At 28.8% G+C, this 22,457-nt stretch overlaps 1 pseudogene; it reads left to right on the forward strand.

Moving 5' to 3' along the window:
• The first annotated feature begins 334 nt into the window (after window positions 1-334).
• Window positions 335-22,457, forward strand: part of LOC142320493 (heat shock 70 kDa protein 4-like) — a 33,966-nt pseudogene continuing 11,843 nt past the window's right edge.

The raw sequence follows: 22,457 nt of genomic DNA on the forward strand, positions 1-22,457 counted from the left end.
TATGTTGAACTGCAGTTGCTGACTGCAAATTGCGAAACCATAATGCACAGGGAGTATGTTCCTTGCCAGTAAATGTATCCATTTTTAATAATATTGGTGATAGTGCTGGTGGCCGAATTCAGTACTGATGAAATTCATAAGTCAAAACTAGACTGTGAAATGAGATATCTACTGATTCTGTAAGTTATCTGAATAAATTTTTATACGCTTTTAAACTTGTGAAGTCTCTTTTTGAATAATCCGTTATTTGCTAGTAAGTAAGTTCATGTAATGCTTGTATCGCTTTTTGTGAGTTGCTGTTTCAAAGTGAATTTAAAATCTTTTTGTGAATTTCAACTTTTTGGGCGAGACGCATATATTTTCTCCAGAACAGATAACAGCAATGTTTTTTACCAAACTTAAAGAAACATCAGAAATCGCATTGAAAACAAAAGTCAATGATTGTGTCATCTCTGTAAGTGTTATGTTAAATACTTGACTGTGTATGTGTTATCACTTTGTATTAGGTTTTAATATGCGTTAAAGAAAAGTGAATTTTTTTCTCATTTTATGATTACAACTGTTTTTATGATAATAAAACATATCGGTACCAGGAAATAAAAATTAGATTCTTAACACAAATAATATTGGTAGGGGAAAGTGTTCTTTGTTTGTTACTATGGTGTTTAATGAATCTGAAATATTGATTTTCAGTACATTGATACAGTAGCAGTAAAATTTATATTGAAATTGATAATTTAAAATATTTTATTCTACAAAAGTTTTTCAACACTTCTAAAATACTTGTTAAAACAACTTGCAACTATCAGCTTTAAGATTAACTGCCAAATATTGCCCTGGGGTATTAATGAATAATTACTGAATATCACAGTACCCAAAAGTGCACTAAAGCTAATGTCCACTTTTGGAAAGTAATTATAATTTGATGGCAGTCATTATTCACAGATGTCCCTCTACTTCTCTGGTAGTTTTTACATGCATTTAAAATATTTAAACAATTTAATTTAATAATTTTAATTAAGGAAAAACGTTTTTCATAGCTGTAAACCCAAACATTGGGAATTAAAACTTATTTTATACTAATAAGTTTTAAGTTTTAAAAATTTAACTTTCATTGCAGCATAAATCACTAAAGAAAAAACATGCCTTGGAAGAGTTGATCATACAACTCATTAAATGTTAACTGTGTAATGAAAAAATAAAGTTTTACAGTTTTTTTATTTGCTCTTTTGTATTATTTTTTATTTAGGAATTAACAGGAAAATGCAGATACATAAAGTACCCTGTTTTTTTTTGTTGCCTTTTTCACTCATAGTGAAAAAGTTGTACTTATTATTTTTAAATGATGAATTACACAAAAGCTTTAAAGCTTGTATTTGGAATATGGAAAGGAATTTTGTAGTAGCGTATGAAAAATATTGTCATGCCTGATCTGGATTTGAAACTGAAATCTCTGGATGAAAGGCAGAAATGCTACCACTCCACCATGGAGATTGGCGATGCATTTGTAATTAAATTTATCAGTGTTCCATAATATATAAAAAATGGTGTTATAATTATGTTGAAGAAGAAAATTTTATTTGTTTTAAGTCATTTTTTATGTTTTTGCCGATTCAGTTTTCTGAAATATTGTTTTTTTTTTTGGACCAAACTATGTTATAATATTATATGGTTATATAATTCAAATTTAAAATAGGTTGGAGAAATGATTAGAAAAATATATTGTTGTATTCATTAAGTAGAATTTTTTGATCAGGTTTTAAAGTCAATTCATTATTAGAAATATTTAACACACTCACACTCATTAAAAAAAATCACATTATTATATTTAAATAGTTAAAAACTATAACACTACTCTACTATAACTAACAACAGACAGTGAAATAAAGAAAAATGATAAATACAAAATTGAATAAAAATCTTTATTAATTTAATGGGAGATTGTATTCTACTATTTTTTTATTATGGATTTGTTTTCTTTAAATCTAAAAAAAAAAAAAAATAATAGTAAAACTTGATAGTAATGATTTTACTTTTTATATAATTTATATTTGTGAGATGCATCTTCAGTGTCTGTATTCCTTTCAAGATTTTCTTGTTAGTGGGTGTGCCTTTACAACACTACTTTATTTTGTGCACAAGTAAGAATTTCTTTGATAAAGATAGAATTTCTTTTTTGTAGTAGAATTTTGAAACTACCTCTGGTGTTTTCTCTTGCTAACCCTTCTGATAGTCTGAATAATCGTTAAGTACTGGTTTTCTTATTTTCAAATGTAAACTGCATTTGTATAAAATTGTACCGCTGATGGTGTATACAAAAGTTTGGCAAAACGAAAACTCAGAACAATAAATATTTTCAATTCCATTGAAAACAAATATCAATTACAAAAAGAAATTAAAATATTTTTTATAAATTTTTAACAAATCGTTTGGATTAGAAATAAACATGATTTTTTAGCAAATCTTGTTAATCAAACCATCATATCTATTAAAAGTGTCTGATGATTTATAGGTATATAAGTAGTAATAGGTATTATTATTTTTTTTGCAATATTACTATTAATAAAAAATTGGTGAAAATCCCCTCCATCAATATTTCTTGAAAAGTATAAATTGCAATCAGAAATAAGGTAGAGTATATTTTTAAAGTTCATGTAAATTATTCAGTCGTTACTTTTGCTTGTGACTAATCAAGATAGTCATGTAATAGCCTTAGATTTTAGTGAAATTTAGGTTGACAGAGGTATTTTGAAAGATTCCTTTGCAAAGAAGTGTTTCACCCGTTCCACTGCCTATGAAAAGTTTTGGATGATTACAATTGTTTTTAAATGTAGTAAGTATAATCGGTAGTATTTATGATGTATTCACATAGTAAAACAAGTTATTCAAATTTAATTACTAATTTCTTTACTATTTTTTAGTAATGTTGTCTTATTTATGTTTGTGCAGGTTTAGAATTAACCGTAGGTTTAGTAGCGTCAAAAAAAAAATTAATAAATTGGTGTAGTACCCAGAGATTTTTATACTTAAAAAAGGTTGATTTTGATTGATTGACTGATGTCACTTTGTTGTAGGTACCATCATTCTTTACAAATGGAGAAAGGAAAGCTTTATTGGATGCAGCAGCAATTGCAGGTTTGAATGTATTACGATTAATGAATGAAACAACAGCTACTGCACTGGCATATGGTATCTATAAGGAAGATCTTCCAACACCTGAGGAAAAACCTCGCAATGTTATATTTGTTGATTGTGGTCATTCATCATTGCAGGTGTCTGCTTGTGCCTTTCATAAAGGAAAATTAAAGGTAACTTTAATAGTATTGTCTATCGTTTGAAGCCGGTTAAGTAATGTAGTCAGAAAAAAGTAGGAATGTAGTATCATTCTTTGATAGAATATGTAATGTTATATCTGTTGTGATGTTTTATGTTTAACTAAAACTTATCTTTATAGATAATTTAAATATGATTAATTAAGAAAGATTTCCTCCTGACTTCAGGTCCTTTATGCCATTGCGCTGTGTGCATTAATTTCTGCCCCAAGCCTTCTCTATTGTCCCTTGGTAGTTTTTGCTTCACCTCATCAACATAATCCTTTTTCTTCCTTGTTTCCTTTCTCCTTCCGATGCAGTTGTCAAGATTCGATTTCCTCTAACCGCATGTCTGTTTTCCTTCTTTTGCTTACTTCCCGCAAGTGTTGATTCCTTTTTAATCCTGTTCATTATGTCTTCATTCCTAGCATTATCCATCCATCTTCTTTTCTTTATCCTTTTACAGATCCACATCTCAAAAGCCTCAATCCAGTCCTTCCTCTTCGTCTACGCTTCATTCCCATACAAGACCCTCCATACGTAGGATTTGGCTACCTTCTTCTTTATTGTTAAAGGCAAGACTTTTACTACACAGTAATAATTCCCTTTTCTTACTGAAGATTTCCTCTGCCAAAGCTATCCTTCCTTTTATTTCCATTGCACTCTTCCAGTCCTATCACCGTAATGCCCAAATACCTGTAAATTTTTATTTTTCTATTCTCTCTTCATTTGGTCTTATCACTAAATACTCTGCTTACTTCCATTACTTAATTTTTCCTATATTTTCATTCAATATTCTTTCATTCCTGTCTCCAGAACTGTTAAGCTTTGAGTGTGTGTGTGTGTGTGTGTTCACTTTTTAATATTGGTCTTTTATCCTCCTTAGCTACTTCACATTAATCTTGTCTATTTCTCTCTTGTCATACACCGGTCCTCCATGAATTCCTTCCACTTGTTCTTTATCTTTCTCCTTGTGTAGTATTTTAGTGTGCTTATCATTATTCTTATTTTTACATCACTCTTCTTCTATTTTTCATGTAACACTCTTCACCTTTTGCTATACATCATGTTGTACTGCACTTTCTTCACTAGATCCTCCATGTCAATGTGCATTCTTCCTTCAACTGTCTTTCCGTAGCTGTTTGTGTTTCCCACCTTAACTTATTTAATCTGTGATCCAACACTCTTTAATTTTTTCCTGTCGTAATTCTTATGTCTTCTTCTTCCATTTTTTAAGCATTTCTGTTGTTACCCGTGTTTTTTTGTATCTGTTTTCCTCATAATAGCCTACTTCTTCCTCTGCTGTTTTTACTAGGCCTTTTTTATTTTCTTCCATGCCCCACTGTTTTCATTTCCTTTTTTACTTTCTTTAATTACCTTAACTAGTTTTTCTCGTACTTTTTCTTCATCCAGTGTTTTAACCATTCTCTTAACTATCTTTTATTTCTCTACATTCTTTAAGCTATTCTCATCAAAATAACACATAGTAACATGAGAACATCATTGACTTGTAATCCATTGGCTTTAACAGCATTTCTATATCTTTCATCTACTAAGATATGATCTGTCTGATAGCACGGTTTGCTACCAGGGATTACTCACATTTCCTCCTTTTATGGTTTTTTGAATCAAATGTTCGTTATAAATAATTGTTATTAATAATAATTATTCTCTGACAGAGAATTCCTTTTGAATTTTATTACATCCTCAGTATGCTGCATATTGATGTTGGCATATGTACTGTACTTCTACTATGGTACAAGTAAACTCTTTTGGTAACATCCCAATCCTTAACAACATGAGTTTTTTATACTGGGAATAACTCATTAGCTACTTCTATTTACTAGAGTAATTGTTAATATATTGCATACTCTCTTTATCGTGGTGAGAGAATCAGGATTTTCTTGTCAGATTCTGAATTACTACTTTTAGAGAACTAGTACAAGGATGTTTTAGTTCATTTTACAATAGTTAATTTTTTTTTTCTATGAATCTTTATGATTTTAGAGTTCTTTTGAGAAAAGTGTAGTTTTTTCTGACGTTTTATTTAATTTTAATGTTTATTAATAATATAAGATTGATTTTTGTATTTTCTGTACAACTTTTTACTGAAATTTATTAAAATCATTTCTCGCTTTTTTCATTATCACACTCTTTTGCTGTCTGTTGTACTGTATTCACTGTAACGTGGGTTAAAATCATCAGAGTTATTACTGATTTTTTTATTGTTATATAAGTAAATTAGTTTCCCTAAATCTGCAATAATTTCAGTTTTACATTTTTATAGTAATGTATAGTATTGTATTATTTTTCTAAAATTAAAAAAAAATTAATAATGTTATGCAACTTTTATTTTAACAAATATTTTTAGATCTGATATTTTCGATGTTAAGATATTTCAGTAATTTGTTAGTTATTATTGATTTTACACACACATTCACAAAAAAAATTGTTTTATGTAATGAATCTTTAAGAATTTTTATTATTTCTCTATACTGGTAAATTATATTTAAATTCTGTTTTAAAAAAAAGTACAAACAAGTATTTTCTTGAGATCTCATATCCTCAGAATGATTGAAATAATTCTGTTATTGCGTAATAAAAAATAAATAAATATATAACATATTTATTATACTACTGTATTTTTTTGCATGTAAGTGAAAATAATGTAGTTTATAAGCATTTTGATGTAGTTTACAGGCCATTGAGGTAAATATAGATGATAAAGGATTTTTTTCATAAATAGATGACACGCATACAATTCTCATGATCTCTTTTTTTAGAAGTTGAAAAAATAAGTTTTAGGTTGGTGGATTAAATTAATAGAAAAATCACTGTAATAAGTGTATCGATATGCTAATATGGAATACTGTCTTTTCAGATGCTGGCAAGTGCTTCAGATCCTAATTTTGGAGGACGTGATATAGATTTGATTCTTTGTGATGAATTCAATAAGGAATTTCAGAAGAAGTACAATGTAGATGCTAGATCAAACCCACGCGCCTTCTTACGGCTGATAAATAAAATAGAAAAATTTAAAAAAACAAATGTCAGCTAATTCTACTAGATTATCATTGTTTATCGATTGCTTTATTGATGATAAAGATGTTACTGGAGATATGAAACGTTCTGAAATGGAAGAATTATGCCAACATTTGTTACAGCGTGTGGAGAAAATACTTAGAAAATGTTTTGAAGAATCTAAATTACGATTAGATGAGGTATATGCTGTAGAAGTTGTTGGGGGATCAACTCGTATTCCAGCTCTTAAACAGTTGATTACATCAGTTTTTGGTAAGAATCCTAGTACAACACTGAACCAGGATGAAGCAGTAGCACGTGGATGTGCTCTTCAGTGTGCCATGTTGTCACCTGCGGTTAGAGTGAGAGAGTTCAGTGTTACTGATATCCAAAACTATCCTGTAAAGCTTGTTTGGGATGCAACTATGGGAGAAGATGGGTATGTTGTAATTTATTTTATTTATACATCTATTTTCCAGTTAATCATTCATTTTTATATTAAATGAACATTTGAAATTCTTTGTTTTATAAAAATAAAAATGTTAATACAGTATTCTTATTGAAATGAGAAATAATTCCAAATTTAGATACTACGCATACTGTAATAGCAGTTTCTCTTGCTATTGCATGTACAGCATATAGTAAAATCTGTGCAGTTCATCACCTACAGAACCCAGGGGGGGGGGGTGGTAATGTAACTGGAAAAATAATAAACTGCGTATTATAATTGTAACATATTATACAATTATAGTAATTGGGGAAACGCACTATTAATTACCTAAATAATGTAATATTAATGTAACCTAACTATAAATTTGCAAATATAGAATTTTCTGTAATGTTTTTTGTTTATATAAAAGGAAGTTATTAATATGTAAACATATTAATGAAAGAAACTAAAAATATATATCCATCCACACAATGCAGTAAAAAAGTCTATTAATTTAATTCTTTTTTATCAGTTATATTTGTGAGATTTTTGTGATGGTAAGAAGAGAGCTAGCTCGATGGTAAGCTGATAAAAATATACAAATACTAAATCACCAGTTTGCTTCCTTCTATCTTGATCATCAGTTCATTCCATGGGAGCATTTCATTTACTTCCTATATATTCAGTAAAAACTTTCTCTTTCTCTGCAGTTACATCAGTAAGTGAAGTATTTGTTTAAAAACTGGTGACTAATCCTTATTCACTTAAAAATTCAATTATAAGGCTGAAGTGCCCATCATTTCTCATGTGATAAATCTTCATGCGTTTTCAGTCCCAATAATATTCTGACATAAGTTGCGTTGTAAAATGTATCAATTGGAGTTGTGATCTCTGTTACACTGATACGGGGAAAACAGTTTTTTCTTTGTAAGAAGCTTCTTTTTTAGTAGTTCAATACTGAATTTACTAGTTAGTTTTATTCTTATTGTTATTTCTTTCTTCAACAGTTAATTCTTATTGACTTGTTATGATGAGTAGTGATGAGTAGTGGAGTTGTGATCTCTGTTACACTGATACGGGGAAAACAGTTTTTTCTTTGTAAGAAGCTTCTTTTTTAGTAGTTCAATACTGAATTTACTAGTTAGTTTTATTCTTATTGTTATTTCTTTCTTCAACAGTTAATTCTTATTGACTTGTTATGATGAGTAGATTAGTTTTGAATGACTTCAGATGTGTTGACATTACAAGTTTTGTATCCAAAGCTTCGTGTTAAGAATTTTGATTTTAATATTTAGTTAGTATTGTTGATTGTGATAAATGAAAGCAGTATTTTAAAGGTTATACTGATTTAGTATGTTTGAAGATTATCAAAATTTAATTAGTGTGTCATTCATTTATTGTTACTTTAATTAATGTTGTTCAGATTTTTTTGTAGTCCACAAAAAATATTGTATTTTTGCAGAGAAATGGAAGTATTTACAAAGCATCATCTTGTGCCATTCAGTAAAATGTTGACATTCTACCGCAAAGAGCCATTCTCTATTAAAGCATTCTATTCTGGACCAATACCATATCCAGACAATTACATAGGTAAGTTATCATGATGCCATGGTGTTACACTTGTCATATAGCAATATAAAATTGAATTGAAAAGTTTCCTTTTCTTGTTATATTAGCCTGTTAAGGACCAAATATTTTTTAACAACTTTAGCATCCTGTTAAAAAATAATTTTAAATAAATTACACAAGTTTTATTAATTTTTTTTTTACACCAGCTTAGGTCTATTTTCACAAACATAGTAATAAAGGGAAAGTATAGTAATTGGCAAATATTTCGGGTATCGGGATTATACAAATGTTAACTTAGTCCAAAAAATAAAATTGCCGCCCTGTAAAAAATAAAATAAATTAGTGTTGCCTCCATGTAAAAAAAGTTTCTATGTGGACCATTGGTGGTATTAAATTTTTGGCAGATTAAAAACGTGGGAGGGGTAGTTTTCACAAAAACGTTTTGGTACTTACCTGTCCGCCATGTACAATCATAGTTTAAATCAATTTCTTAATCAAACTGGCTGCTAGTTTACTACTATAATCCATTGGAACTTACCTCACATATTTTTTTGCAGGCAGCCAAGTGAGCATTAACTTTCCCTCATTGACTAGCAAGCATAGGTTAAGTTTGGTTAGACTATATTTATAAATTTATCTATAATAATATTTATATATTATCTTATTTCAATATAGCGTTTCAGTGGCGCCATCTGCTAACTACTGTGTGAACCTGTAGGAACAGAAAAATATGTGCAGACAGATAAACTGATAAGCACAAACTTTTTTTTTTATAGTGGTTGTAGAAAATCGAGTTTTAATATGTAGAAAATCGAGTTTTAATAAGATGAAAGTACTTAATTAAAATATTAAGTTTTAAGTTAGATTTAGAGGTGGGGTGAATAAGTGTTATTTCTAAACTGTTTACTTCATGTCTCAGAATCTCAATGACCAAAAAGTTGAAATTTGAATAAATATATATTTAAATTGTTTTAAATCGCTTATTGAGAAGGCATATTTTACTTTAATTTTTCATGTGGAATGGATCCCGCATCCTCAGTCATTGAAATAATTTCATTTTTGCGTAATAAAAATAAAAAATTGAATTCTATTCATGAAAAATTAGGTAAGATGTCTTATCTCAATAATTTGTACTAGATGGTTTCTTCTAGTACATATAATTTTGCTGTTCAGAGAAATATCATGAATCTTAAAAAAATAATTTCAGTAAAGTAAATATATATAATTAGCTTTGACCTTATTTTCCATGCTATTGGTCAAGGGGCATATGGTACTTGTATTTTTTCCCAGGACAATAGCTACACAGATGTTCCTGGCAAGGTTGGTCAAACTTGTGACAGATTCAGGAAGCTAAAATAAAGTTCACGGGACAAGTGTCTATTTCACTTCACTTTTCGGCTGTTATTTCAAATAAAATTTACATCTCATGAATTGAGATATTTAAATGAAATAACATGTATATATGTACCCAGTAACTTATTCAAAATAAGTAATTTTGAAAATGTTACCTTTAAAAGTTTCAAAATGGCTGCCAGTGATATTTATTCATTAGTAACAATGTAAATGTTAGTTTTCGTAATGTTTTATTTGATGAAATGTTAAGCTTTTTGTTTTGAAAAAATAACACTTCATTTATTCAAATAATAAAAGCTCATATATGTATGGCTGGAGTTAAAGTAGACAATTAAAATTAAACAGGCACTATTTCAAACTCTTTCAACTCTTCTTCCTCTATAGCACCAGTTTCTAAATCCATTTCCTCCGTGTAACTCAATATATTTCACCCACCTGTCAATGTTTTTTCAAATTATAAATCTGTACCATTTTTATTTAACTTTCCTGTATATTCATTCTATTTTACCAACGATCATTTCTCTTTCCACTTCTGAAAACTTTTTTTTAATCCACTCATCTTTTGCTAATTTGCGTTTCCTGTTTATAGTGTTTCTTAATTGTCGATAGTTCCTTTTATCTTCATCACTAGCATTCTTACACTTTCTACATTCATCCATCAGCTGCAATATATCCCCTGATGTCTCTGGTTTTCTATCAATCTTTTTTGTTCCGCCTAAGTTCGCTTCTGCTGATTTAAGAATTTCCTTTTTAACATTCTCCCATTCTTCTATATTTTCTACCTTAGTTTTTACTCAGACCTCTTGCATATCCTCCTTAAAACTCTTGCTTACCTCTTCACTTCTCTAAATTCCACAGTTTCATCTGACACCTTTTCTTCAGGTTTTTAAACTCCAATGTACATTTCATTATCACAATTATGGTCGCTACCAATGTCTGCTCCAGGATATGCTTTGCAGTCGAGAAGTTTATTTCTAAATCTTTGTTTAAACATTATATAATCTACCTGATATCTTGCAGTATCACAGGCTTTTTCCATGTGTTTATTCTTCTGTTATGATTTTTAAACTGAGTTTGTCCACTCTTTCATTCCATTTGTCCAGCCTGTATTCATCCACAATATTTTTTCCTTACCTTTTCTGATGCTTGCATTCCAATCTCCAACTATTATTAAATTTTCATCCCCTTTTAAGTGTTTGTTTGATCAGTTTCTTTGTACACACACTACCTCATCATCATCATGGGCACTTGTAGGCATATAAACATTATGTTATCCTTATTACAATGATTCTATCGCTAAGCTTTTTAAAATACTTTATTACTCTCTTCCCTATTTTCTTGTTCATTATGAAGCCTACTCTTTTTTTCTGTTTAGCCTCTGGGAATCACAGTCAGGTATTACTTAAGAGGATGATATGTATGAGTGTAACTTTAGTGTAGTCTCTTGTACAGTCTCAGGTTGACCATTTCTGAGATATGTGGTTAATTAAAACCTAACCACTGAAGAACACCGGTATCCACAATCTAGTATTCAAATCTGTATAAAAGTAACTGTCTTTTTTAGGATTTGAAAGTTAGAACTCTTGACTTTGAAATCAGATGATTTGTGAAGATTCATTCACCACTAGACCAACTTGGTGGTTTATGAAACCTGTTTCTGCCTGTCCTTTATTTGATGCTGAGTTAATTATTTTAAAATCACCTGACCAGAAGTTGTTTTCCTCTTCCCACCAAATCTCTTTAATCCTACTATGTCTTTATTTAACCTGTCTATTTCCCTCTTTAAATTTTCTAACCTACCAACTTTTGTTAGACGTCCTCTTTACCAACAGACACCTCTCCGGTATGGTTGCACCTTTGGTCCAGCTACTCTGTAACTGTGAACTCTATATGTATAAAATTTACTATAATGAGCATATAAAATCAATTAATGAAAATCGATATTGATGAATAAATGAAAACTAAACTACTTTTTAGAAAAGATTTGTTTTTTTTTTTAATCAAACCACATACTCTGTATTGTACAGTTTAAATTATAAGCATGAAACAAAAATATTATTACTGCTTTATAGTTCTAGGAATTTCACTTCCCACTGAATTAGTAAATATGATATTTCTCCATTACCTACCTATCTATCCTCTTGTGTTAGGCCACAAAGCAGCAAAATAATTATATACTCCTTGCATACTTCTGTCCAGTATTTTGAAATTTCAGTGGTCTTTTTCTAATTTTACAAAAACTTTACGATATCTGATTTTCTTAACAATAAACCAGCAATTTAATATTCTTAATGTGAAGTAATAAATTATGATTAGTAGGAATAAGATTTAGCATCAAAGCTTTATTAAACTTTCAATTAACAATGAAATCAAAATGATAAAAATTTCTGATGAAATTAAGGAATTCTTGATATCGCCAGGAGCCTGATGAAGCCTTTTGAAGGCTTGAAAAAAAAAGCCTGATGAAGGCTTTTTTCTTAATTTAACATAAGTTTTGTGGATTTATTATTTCCATTGATGAGAAAATTTAATGAAGAGCTAAAAAATGAAGAGATCTTTATTAATTTCAAGACAAAAGATGATGTTAATGGAAAGTCAAGTGGCAGAACTACCTTAAATTAAGATTTAAAACAAAACGAAGAAGACTAAAATTAGAAGAACTACAAAACAAGTTACTTAAGGTTACTTACTACAAACCAAAAATGGGGTTTTTCCCATTGAATTGTTAAGAGATAGATGTCTTCTCTTCTTGCCTTTAGGAATTGCAGTTTATATTAACTGCTTGTCAATCATTTGGAAGATTGTGAACTGTCTGTTAATATTTAAATGAAATATATGTAGTCACAAGCATGGTGATAATTCAATGATCAATCGATTTGTATTTGTACTCCCTCACAACAAGGATATCTTTTAAATTAAAATGCATGTTTGATTGATATTTGGAATATTAGTAACAGAGAATTTCAGAACAAGTTAATTATGTAATTTATCATTTACAGGACAGTTTGTAGTGAAGGATGTGAAGCCAAATGCAGATGGTGAAAGTGCTAAGGTCAAGGTTAAGGTACGAATAAATCTTCATGGCATACTGTCTGTAACAAGTGCACGAAGAGAAGCATTGGTAGAAAATGATCAACAGCAACAAACGCAGCAGACACCATCTGAGGAACAGAATGCCCATCAACCAGAACCGATGGAAGCAAGTCCCAACCCGGCACAAGATAATGAAACCACAGCAGAGAATGCAGCAATAAATGCTGAGGTATGAATACCGTTTCTAAGTTTGAAGTGTGTGATAGAATTTACAGTTGGTTCTTAAAACATTTTGCGTTTCATAGGATTAATCCTGGAGTCCTTGTAAGGTCAAATACCTTAAGGTATTTTTGTACTTTAAGGTATTTACACATGAGAAACTATATTTAAGAATATAATGATGTAATATATTAGTTTAACTTGAAAACATAGCAACTTAAATAAAACTGACATTTTTACTTGTGTACCTAAAGGTGACATGTACACAAGCAGAGAATCGATTTAAAAACATGCTAAAAAAGTTATGATAAAACTGTGTATGGTGATACTGTGGAAAGTACACAGTATTTTCCACATAGAAAATATTGTGTTGTAAACTTAATATGGCTACTTAAATGCTGTTAAAGTAATAGCTAGTTAGAACAGATCTATAAAACCCTGTTAAACCTGTTTTCTTGTGTCATACTACTGTATGATTAATAATTATTTTAACAAAATAGCTTTCTCAGCAAAAGTACAGTTATACCTTCTGCCAGCATAAAAATAGAGGAATTTCCATGAAATGAATTTTAATGATTTTCCCCTCCATTTGAATTTTCTGTATTCATTTTGACTTGTAAGTTGATTTTGTTCATTTTTTTTAATCCACTTTAGGCAACAAAGAGATTCACTCAACTGTTAATTATTAATAACACTGGCTTTTTAATAGATTGTTTATTAACTTGATTAAATTTATATAATGAATTTATATAATTTAATTATCATATAATGATAATTCAATTCTGTGAAACAATGTTATAAATATATTAAAAACTCTGAATATATCGGTAACTTTAAAAAAATTCTTTGTGGAGTAATATTTTTTATCTAATAAAAGAGTAAAAATTACTGTCTGAAGATTTGATTAAAAAAGTTTGGTTAATTATATACCACATTAACAAATTTTAATGATGCTAATGTATTGTAGGTGGAATAAAATAAATTTTCTTGGCATCTACTATATCATAGTATAGGTATTGAACTATAAGTTTGGATTTGATTCAATAAAAATTATCAAATGTGGTTGGTAGGTATAATGGATTCTTACACCCAGTAATGCAGTTTTATTTTTAAAAAAAATAATGGCTAGCAAAGGTTCTTAAAAAGATTATAGTTATACCATTATAAAATGCATATGTATTGTAGCCTCCTACCACTATCTTCCTATGTAAAATATGATTTAGTTTAGAGGTTAGTCTTTTACACAGCTAGCTCAGTTGTGTGTTATTTATCTTACATCAGTTGGACTATGAAGGTTGTTAAAGTTTATTATGCTGTCAGTAAACTGACTTAATAGGATGTATTAATTTTACAATTAATAAATAATAATAAATGCACATTGATGAATTGTTTCAACATTCAGTAATAACTCTTTTAAACTACTCCTTTACCTTTTAATCAATTATTGAAGCAGTGGCCTGCAGACACAATAACAAAAAATATTATTTACTGTATTGTCCTAAATAATTAATTAGCCTTAACTTGAATTTTAATTCTCAAAAAAATATAATAGAGTAAAAATAGAATTGTTTGAAAATACAAATTACAACTGAACTTAAAATTTAAAATTATTAAGTCAACATGTACACTGCAATTATTGTCAGTTGGCAAACACTGTAAACACATGCTGTCTGTTAAGTCAGCAGGTATTGAAATGCCAACTTTTAACTATTTGATAATTTGCTGCTAATTAACAAATTTATTTTTAAAAATAAATTTATATTATAAATTATTATTTATTTATATTATAAATTTAGCTGCAATAAATTTATTTTTAAAAATTGGATCATCCTTTAATTTGATATGGTGTTTAGTTGATGACAAAAAAAAACAGTTTTATTAAATGACAAAGATATTTTAGACAATAACTATAATAAGCCATTTTTTTATCCTGCCATAGATCTGTAAAGTTATCAGGAGATGCTTTTAAAAATTGTTTTTACAGCTAACTCAAAATTTTAACTTTGGTCATAATAATATAATTTTTATAGTAATTATTTTTTATGTAGGACTAATTTTACAGGACTAATTAAAAAAAAAGTTGAATGTTGTTTGCATCTACTAATAATTGTGAACATATTGTGCAGTTTAAGGCAAATAAGTATTTTAGCTGTCTAATTTATTTAATCGTTTTATTATTTTGCTGTAAATTAATCTTGTTTTAAAAAGCTATCGCTGTAACTGCTGCTGCAGCAAGTTAGCAAATGATGTAAAGTTTTAAAGAAAGAACAATTTCTATTCGGACAACTGAAGTGGGAATTAAAGGAGCAGTGTTCACAGACGTTCACATGAGGGTTTTATGTGGGAATTGTTAATATTTTATACGTAGCACATGTGTGTAAAATGGTTAATAATCAATAAATATGTGTATTTGAATCCAATTAATTGAACCTACGTTAGTTCACAATGCATTTTTCTTTGTAAGACCCGAATAAGTAGAGTAGTATTATTCATCAATGGAGTCAACTAATATTTACTTTGAAGAATAAAAAGGAAGAACATATAAAAGATAATGCACTTTTAAGGAATCTGAATTTTATGTAATTATGGAATAATTAAACTGCAAATGCTCATCCTATTTTATTAATATGGGTTAAGGAATATTAAAATTTTGATCGCATCAAATATGATTATGAATAAATTAAGAAGATTAACTGTTAGAGTAATATCATCAGCCTCATCATCATCATCATCATATGGATAAATAGCAGTTTTAAGTTACTGCTCAATAGTATAATTTTTTTATTATAATTATGATATTAAAATTATTCTAAAGCAAAACAATTATATAAAAAATCTCAGAATGAAAAATAAACCAAATGAGATCAGCTTGTTAAAAATTTAAAATTAAAATCAGAAGAATGTATCTACTAGAGAAGCACAAGGTGTTTCAATACCCCACACCCCATGGTAACTGTTCTACTGGAAGAAAAGCATTTTGGAAATCAAGATATCTTGCATAGCGCACTGGTAATGTTAAATAAATAGATCAATGAATTACTTTCTTCATATGTGTTACTAAAATTTCCTTTAATATTTCCTTTTGGAGATTATGGATATTCAAAAGATATCCATCAAGATATTAATTTCTAATGGTGTTCTGTGTCATGTTATATTCTTACAGATTGAGATGACTCCTTCCTTCAATCAGATACAAAATTTCAGAAATCTTATAAATCTGTTCATTTTTTATGAAATGGAGTTTATATTAAACTACACTAAAAATAAAATAAGACTGAACTATATGAAATTTAATCAGATGAAGTTAATAATAAATAGTTATACCATCCAAAAGACTGGTAATTCTCAAAATTCCAGAGGATGCAGGGTAAAAGGTAATTTTACCAGACTACATTTGTTAGGGATCCAAAAAAAACATACGCATGAAAAAACTTTTGTTGCTGCTATCTGTTATGTTCAGAAGTGTGGTTTGCCATACTTTATTACATTTATGTGCAATCCTAATTGGCAGAGATAAAAAATTATTTAAAAATCTGACTACCTGAGATTGGCATAGTCAAGCACTTTGTACATGGTCTGTTCAAACTTTTCTGTTGAAAATAGTTATCTGCTTTATTGTAGAAAATCTGAAAAAGATGTGGTTTTTTAATTAAGTAAAAGGTTGGGAAATTACTCGTGTAAGAGTTTTTGAAAAAAGGAAAGGAAAAAAGTACATGAAGGAAGAAAGGAAGAGTTTCTGTAAAGTTTACTGCACAAGGGTGCTACTATACAGGAAGTCTTTGTTATTCTTCCTGACAACTCTTGGTTTAAAAACAGTTACTGGTGTTTAAAAACATGGTGACCTGGTTTTGCTTCAATATTGTTATGACGGATATTTGCCTCTGTGAGTAAACAGTTCATAGATCCCCTTACTATCAACTGAAATTTCCTATCAAAAAATAAATGGCCTCAATATGAAGACGATCTATCAGAACTATCAAAGAAAATTAGTAAAACTGTCGCAGAAATAAAGAATTTTTCTGTTTAACCTCATATAGTATCGCTGAGCTTAATGATTATGTTAAAACTTATGAATCAGTCTTAACCAAAAAGCATTTAATACACGACATATTTATCTGTTAAGCAAGATTTATCTGTTATGTGCCAAGATTTAATTAATGTCCTCTTTTCAAAAGTTTGATCTAAAAAATATTGGAAGTGTCATTTCTAATGTTCATCGATGAATATACGGTGCCCCACAAAAAGTTTTGAAACTCTTGACTGTATGTTGTGGGATATGCGCTACCAGGTAATGGGAAGAGGGATAACCAAATTGTGTTATCCCATGATTTGGTTATCCCAGATCTTCATCAACATCCTACCAGTCATTCCAAGAAGAACAAAACCTGATGAGATTGAAGCTTCCTGTGTCTGGCCTCTCTTAGATTAAAATATTTTCCTTTAAAACAAATATGAGGATAATAAAATCTTATTTTGAAGATAAATAAAATTTTCCTTAATTTCTGCTCTCTGAAAAGTTATAAAAATTAACTAGTTGAGCAAAATTAACTGCAGTGAGCAGAAGATAGTTAAAAAACAGTTATAATAAATTATTGATTGTTATTTGAAGGATTTTTTAGTCAATGTATTTTCAGTGCTCTCCCCCCCCCCTTTAACCCTTACCAGTTTTGAATAAATAACTTGTCATTAACTAACTTGATAAAATTGCCTTTGATGAAATAACTAATCCACATTTTAGCTGAAAAATGTCTGGTTACATTTTTACTGTAATTTAATGGTGAAGTGCTACTAGCATATCTGTTCTCTATTCTGTATGTCTTGTTTTGAACAGCTGTTAACCATCATTTGTTTTTGTTGTGATCGTTCCTTAAGTTGCGTATGCGTTTATCATTTTCATAATTTTACTGTCTTCATGTAATTTTCAGTCATGTTTTTATTTCCAACTGTTTGTCTGTGGATGTTTTATGTAACCTAATTTTAGTAATTTTTTTATGCGAGTTTAAATTTATTTTAATTAAAAATTATAAGAGATATTTATTAGTACAAAAAAGCATGAACATCACGTGTAAATGATAGCATCATAATTTAACTTTTAAATAATATTTTTTACATTGCACAATAAGAAGAATATATAAATAGTTCCTTATATTAGTTTTTCTGTCATATTTAATTACATAAATCAAAAATATAATTAAATTTGGTGAAAAAAAGGGCATAATATGATTTTTCACTACAAAGAACAGTGTTATAAAAAAAGTAAAAAAAAAAAAAAAAAAAAAAAAAAATGAGTCCAGAAAATCTTTGATGTTTGTGTGAAAGTCTTTTTGCCTCTTGTTTGTGCTATAGTGTTTCACCCCATTTTGAACTTTGTCTGCTGCAATGAATAACTACATTAACTGTATTCTTTGTAGTATATCATATTACGTTAGTCCTTGAAACCTAAGTTCTAAGTCCTGGTAGTGCGTATAGGTTTTCAAATATTATCTGCTTATATTTTATTTTATTTCCATATTTATTGATTGAAATTCATATTTCTTAACTTGAAATGACTTAAAATCTAATTTTGTATATTGGATTATATCTTAAATGAATCGTTTCTCAGATGCTTATATTATATACTGTTAATGAATATATTTGAACAATAATTAAAACTTTCCATGATTTGATGTGGCGTTGATGAAATTTTCGGTGCAGTGGAGTGAATCGCAGGGAAAAATGAGGGATGAAAATAATGATGAAATTGAATCTACATCTTTGTTTGACACCTTCCTCCAGTGCTGTCGATCTGACCGTTCCGCTGCCAGTTCTAGAAAGAAGATGAGACGTGAATATTGTATTATGCAACAACAGCATCAACACAATCCCCAAATCATGCTAGAGGAAGATGTAAGCAATATGATGACGGATTGCTAAATATGCAGTGCTAATTAACAGTTCTTAACAGCTCGCTACAATCATACCATCAAACCGTATTGCTGCATTCTGACAAATTCATTTTATACTTAATGATGTGTGACAATAATGTTCCCAAGAATTTTAATATCTGTAACATTTTCATTGTAACATCTGATTGTTGATCTAGTAAGATTGTGATTTATGTTGTATTATTTGTTTACAATTCTTTGTTTATCGATTAAAGATTTTTTAATAATTTCTATTAACATAATACTTTTAATGAAAATAATTTTGGGTATTGATGTTAGACAGAATAGTATGGGCTACTGTATTGTCAAGGAAAGCATTTTAAGTGGGCATTTTGTCTCTGTGGTTTTATGAAGTAGTTGGTCCAATTGTATTTTATAAAAATGAAAAGAATCATGTTGTAGAAAGTCAAGAATAGTTAATATATTATATTTTGAGCATATCATATATAAGATGTTAATGGTTAATGGTAATGATTACTTATATCCTTTTTTTAACGAACAAATCCGAGAAAGGTGGATGGCTTTTATCTGTGGATGGCTTATGATTAGAAGAGTACTTTTGAATTGATCTTTTTTTTCAAAGGTATTGATTGGCTTGTCAATTCATACAAATATTTTTTGTAAAATTGGTTATTTAATAATAGTGCAGTCTGTTCTCATAATGATTTCAAATTAATTATTATTGATTTATATAATTTTGCATATAAATCTTTCTCCCAGTTTTGGACAGTCTCTTTGCTAAAAATCAACCTTATAGTGTTTGTGTATAATGCTTTGTATTTCAGATGCCATTGCAGTTTAAATTTAGCTTTCATAATATTGTTGATTGAACCCATTGATCATATATGATCAGTAATGTGGACATCATCATACATTTACAGTCTACAAATGTTGAATAGTTGTAATTGGGTATTTTGATACATAACTTACTGTAACAGATATAACAAGGAGGTGCTACTCATAGTAAAGATAAAAAATACCTTTCCTCATAGTGAGATCTCATTCTGTTAGCTATTGATCCAGTCAGTAAAATAATTAAACTTTTTAAAAACCTTTATCTATATTTTTTTAATGTTTTGATCGGTAAAGTAATAATTTTTAATTTCTGTTATCGATTGAGTTTTGGGTTATTTAATAATGTTTAAGTTAATCAGCAAGAGTTAGATTTCCCCTTTATTTAAGATGAATTTTAGGAGACAAGTATTCTTTTACTCTTGCTATTAGTTAAACATTACTTAAAAAAACATTTTGTTACAGTGCTGGCTATGAAAATGAGAGTTTGTTTTAGTAGTTGGACTGCAAGTGGAAAAAAGGAATTTTTGCAAATTTCAATTTTTTTTATTTTGACAACTGAACTGTTTGCAGTTATTTATAAAATAAGAAATCTTATGAACTCTTAAGTGAAGATTAAGGATATTTTAAATATATATTACAATGTATTAATAAAGTAATAATTCATGTAATAAAGTAATAAAAGATTCATGCATACAAATCAGATTTGAGAAAGAGTTTGAAAAAAATAGTGGCAAAGGTGTTTATTGGGTAAAACTGGGCCTCCTAAAAACTAAAATTTAAAAATTTATTTTGGTTGTGTCGGCTGGTTAAACTGTTACAAAGAAATATAATTTCATGTAGCTATTGTAATGCTTAAAATGTTAATTTATCACATACCTTGATTTACATCAGTAAAATCCTGTTAGTGTCAGATGACAGGAAATAAAATAAGACAAAAATCAAGCCTGAGAATTAAGAATTTACAGCCATTTTGAAGTAAAATAACATACCATTCTAGCCTTGCCAAGGACTGTGAGAATTTGAGTGGTTTTCTATTGACTTCATCAGACACACATTATTGCAGATCACTGTGTTGTAAAATACCTGATACCTTACAATAATATGAAAAGTAATGTTTTCTAGGAACTTATTGTCACACGTGTTGTATATATTAGTTTTAACATTACGTATTTGCAATAGGATGTAGGTTAACAGTGACAAATTTATTGTATCCAAACTAGTGAGAATGAACTTTATAACAGTATGTGAATATTTAATCTGATGAGTGTTCCAATAATTACTACAAGCTTTTTCCATATGGAACTAACAAGACATTAAGACTATCTAACTATATTTTTTAGTGTATCATGTTGATGTTTAATTATACTATTCATTTTTTTCTAATTTGTTTTTTTTTTGAAAGATCAATGGATGTATCAATTTGTTCAGTTTTTTTTTTGTCTTTAATTTATTCTGGTTTCTCGTATTGCAAAAAAGCATATTTATTAGAGTAAGGATGATGTGTATCCAAAAATAGAACTCTGGTAAATTGAATCTAAACATTGATTTATCAGTGTTGCAACAGTCAATCAGATTTATTGGACTTTTTCATTTGTTTACAATAACCTTAGTTTTTGTTATTTGTCTACAGGAAGAAGCGGAGAAAAAGGAAGCCAAAAAAGCTGGAAAGAAGATAACTGTGACAGAACTTCCAATTGAGGCCTTTACACATGGATATTCACAAGTTGAACTTAACAACTACATTGAACAAGAAGTAAGTATCAGCATTTTCATAGTTGTAATTTTCTTATATTTATACTGGATTATGTGAAGGCTTTTTTCTAGACAATGTGCTGGATTAAACCGATCAATATGTTAAATAGGTTAGGGTTTATAATGTGAACGGTGTGGTCAGGTTTGTTGTTGGGTTCTTATGTACCACTCATAAGTTGTGTGTACAACATATTACACCATTAAGGCTGTAGAAAAATAAAGAATTGGAGGTTTTTAGCTTCTGTAGCTTTTTTCCTACAACATTTTTTTAGAGATCTTTTATTTTCTAAAATGATGTATTTCTATTGTACTCAGATTTTAATTTATAAGATGCTAGGTATGTTTTTCAGTAACATATAAAAAATAAAATTTTAAATCTGTTAATATTGGACAAAATTCCTTCATCTTATAAAAACTTATAAATTCAGATCTTGTAAGATCTTCACCATCAGAAATCCTATTAATGCTCTTATTGAACCCATTCTTTCTTCTGCCAGTCAATCAATTCAAGTGTTACTGGGTTATAAATAAACAGCAGAAAATATTACAACAACTCTGCATGGCTGGGAGATACCCCTACAGTAAGCAGATCTTTGTTATTGATACTCAACAAACTGTATAGAGCAAGGCTCTGTTAGTTTAAAACTAGCCTTCTTTCACAAAAATAGATTTGTCTTTTTTCAGTGTTTTTACTATATATTTTTTCTTTTATGTATTTCAGGATTAATAACTCTGTGCATAAACTTGGAACGTTACATGGAAATATGTTGTAGAAACTTATAATTTGTTTCATGAAAGCGTGCAGAAAACCAAAACATAACAGTATGATGATCCTAATTTAATTTAGCGCAATTTTTCTGGGGAAAAAACACTTCTCTTTACTTTTAATATTAAAATGAAGTAAAAAAAAACTTATAATAAAAAAAAATAGAAAATTGTCATGAAAGTACATTACCGCTATATTAAAGTAAATCGGAAAAAATATTTTTTACTGCGCTGTATTTATTCAGTATCTGATAAGCTGCTGTCTGTTAAACTTGGTCATAATTT

Source organism: Lycorma delicatula, chromosome 2, assembly GCF_047948215.1.
Source record: "Lycorma delicatula isolate Av1 chromosome 2, ASM4794821v1, whole genome shotgun sequence".
In the NCBI taxonomy this organism is placed as follows: domain Eukaryota; kingdom Metazoa; phylum Arthropoda; class Insecta; order Hemiptera; family Fulgoridae; genus Lycorma; species Lycorma delicatula.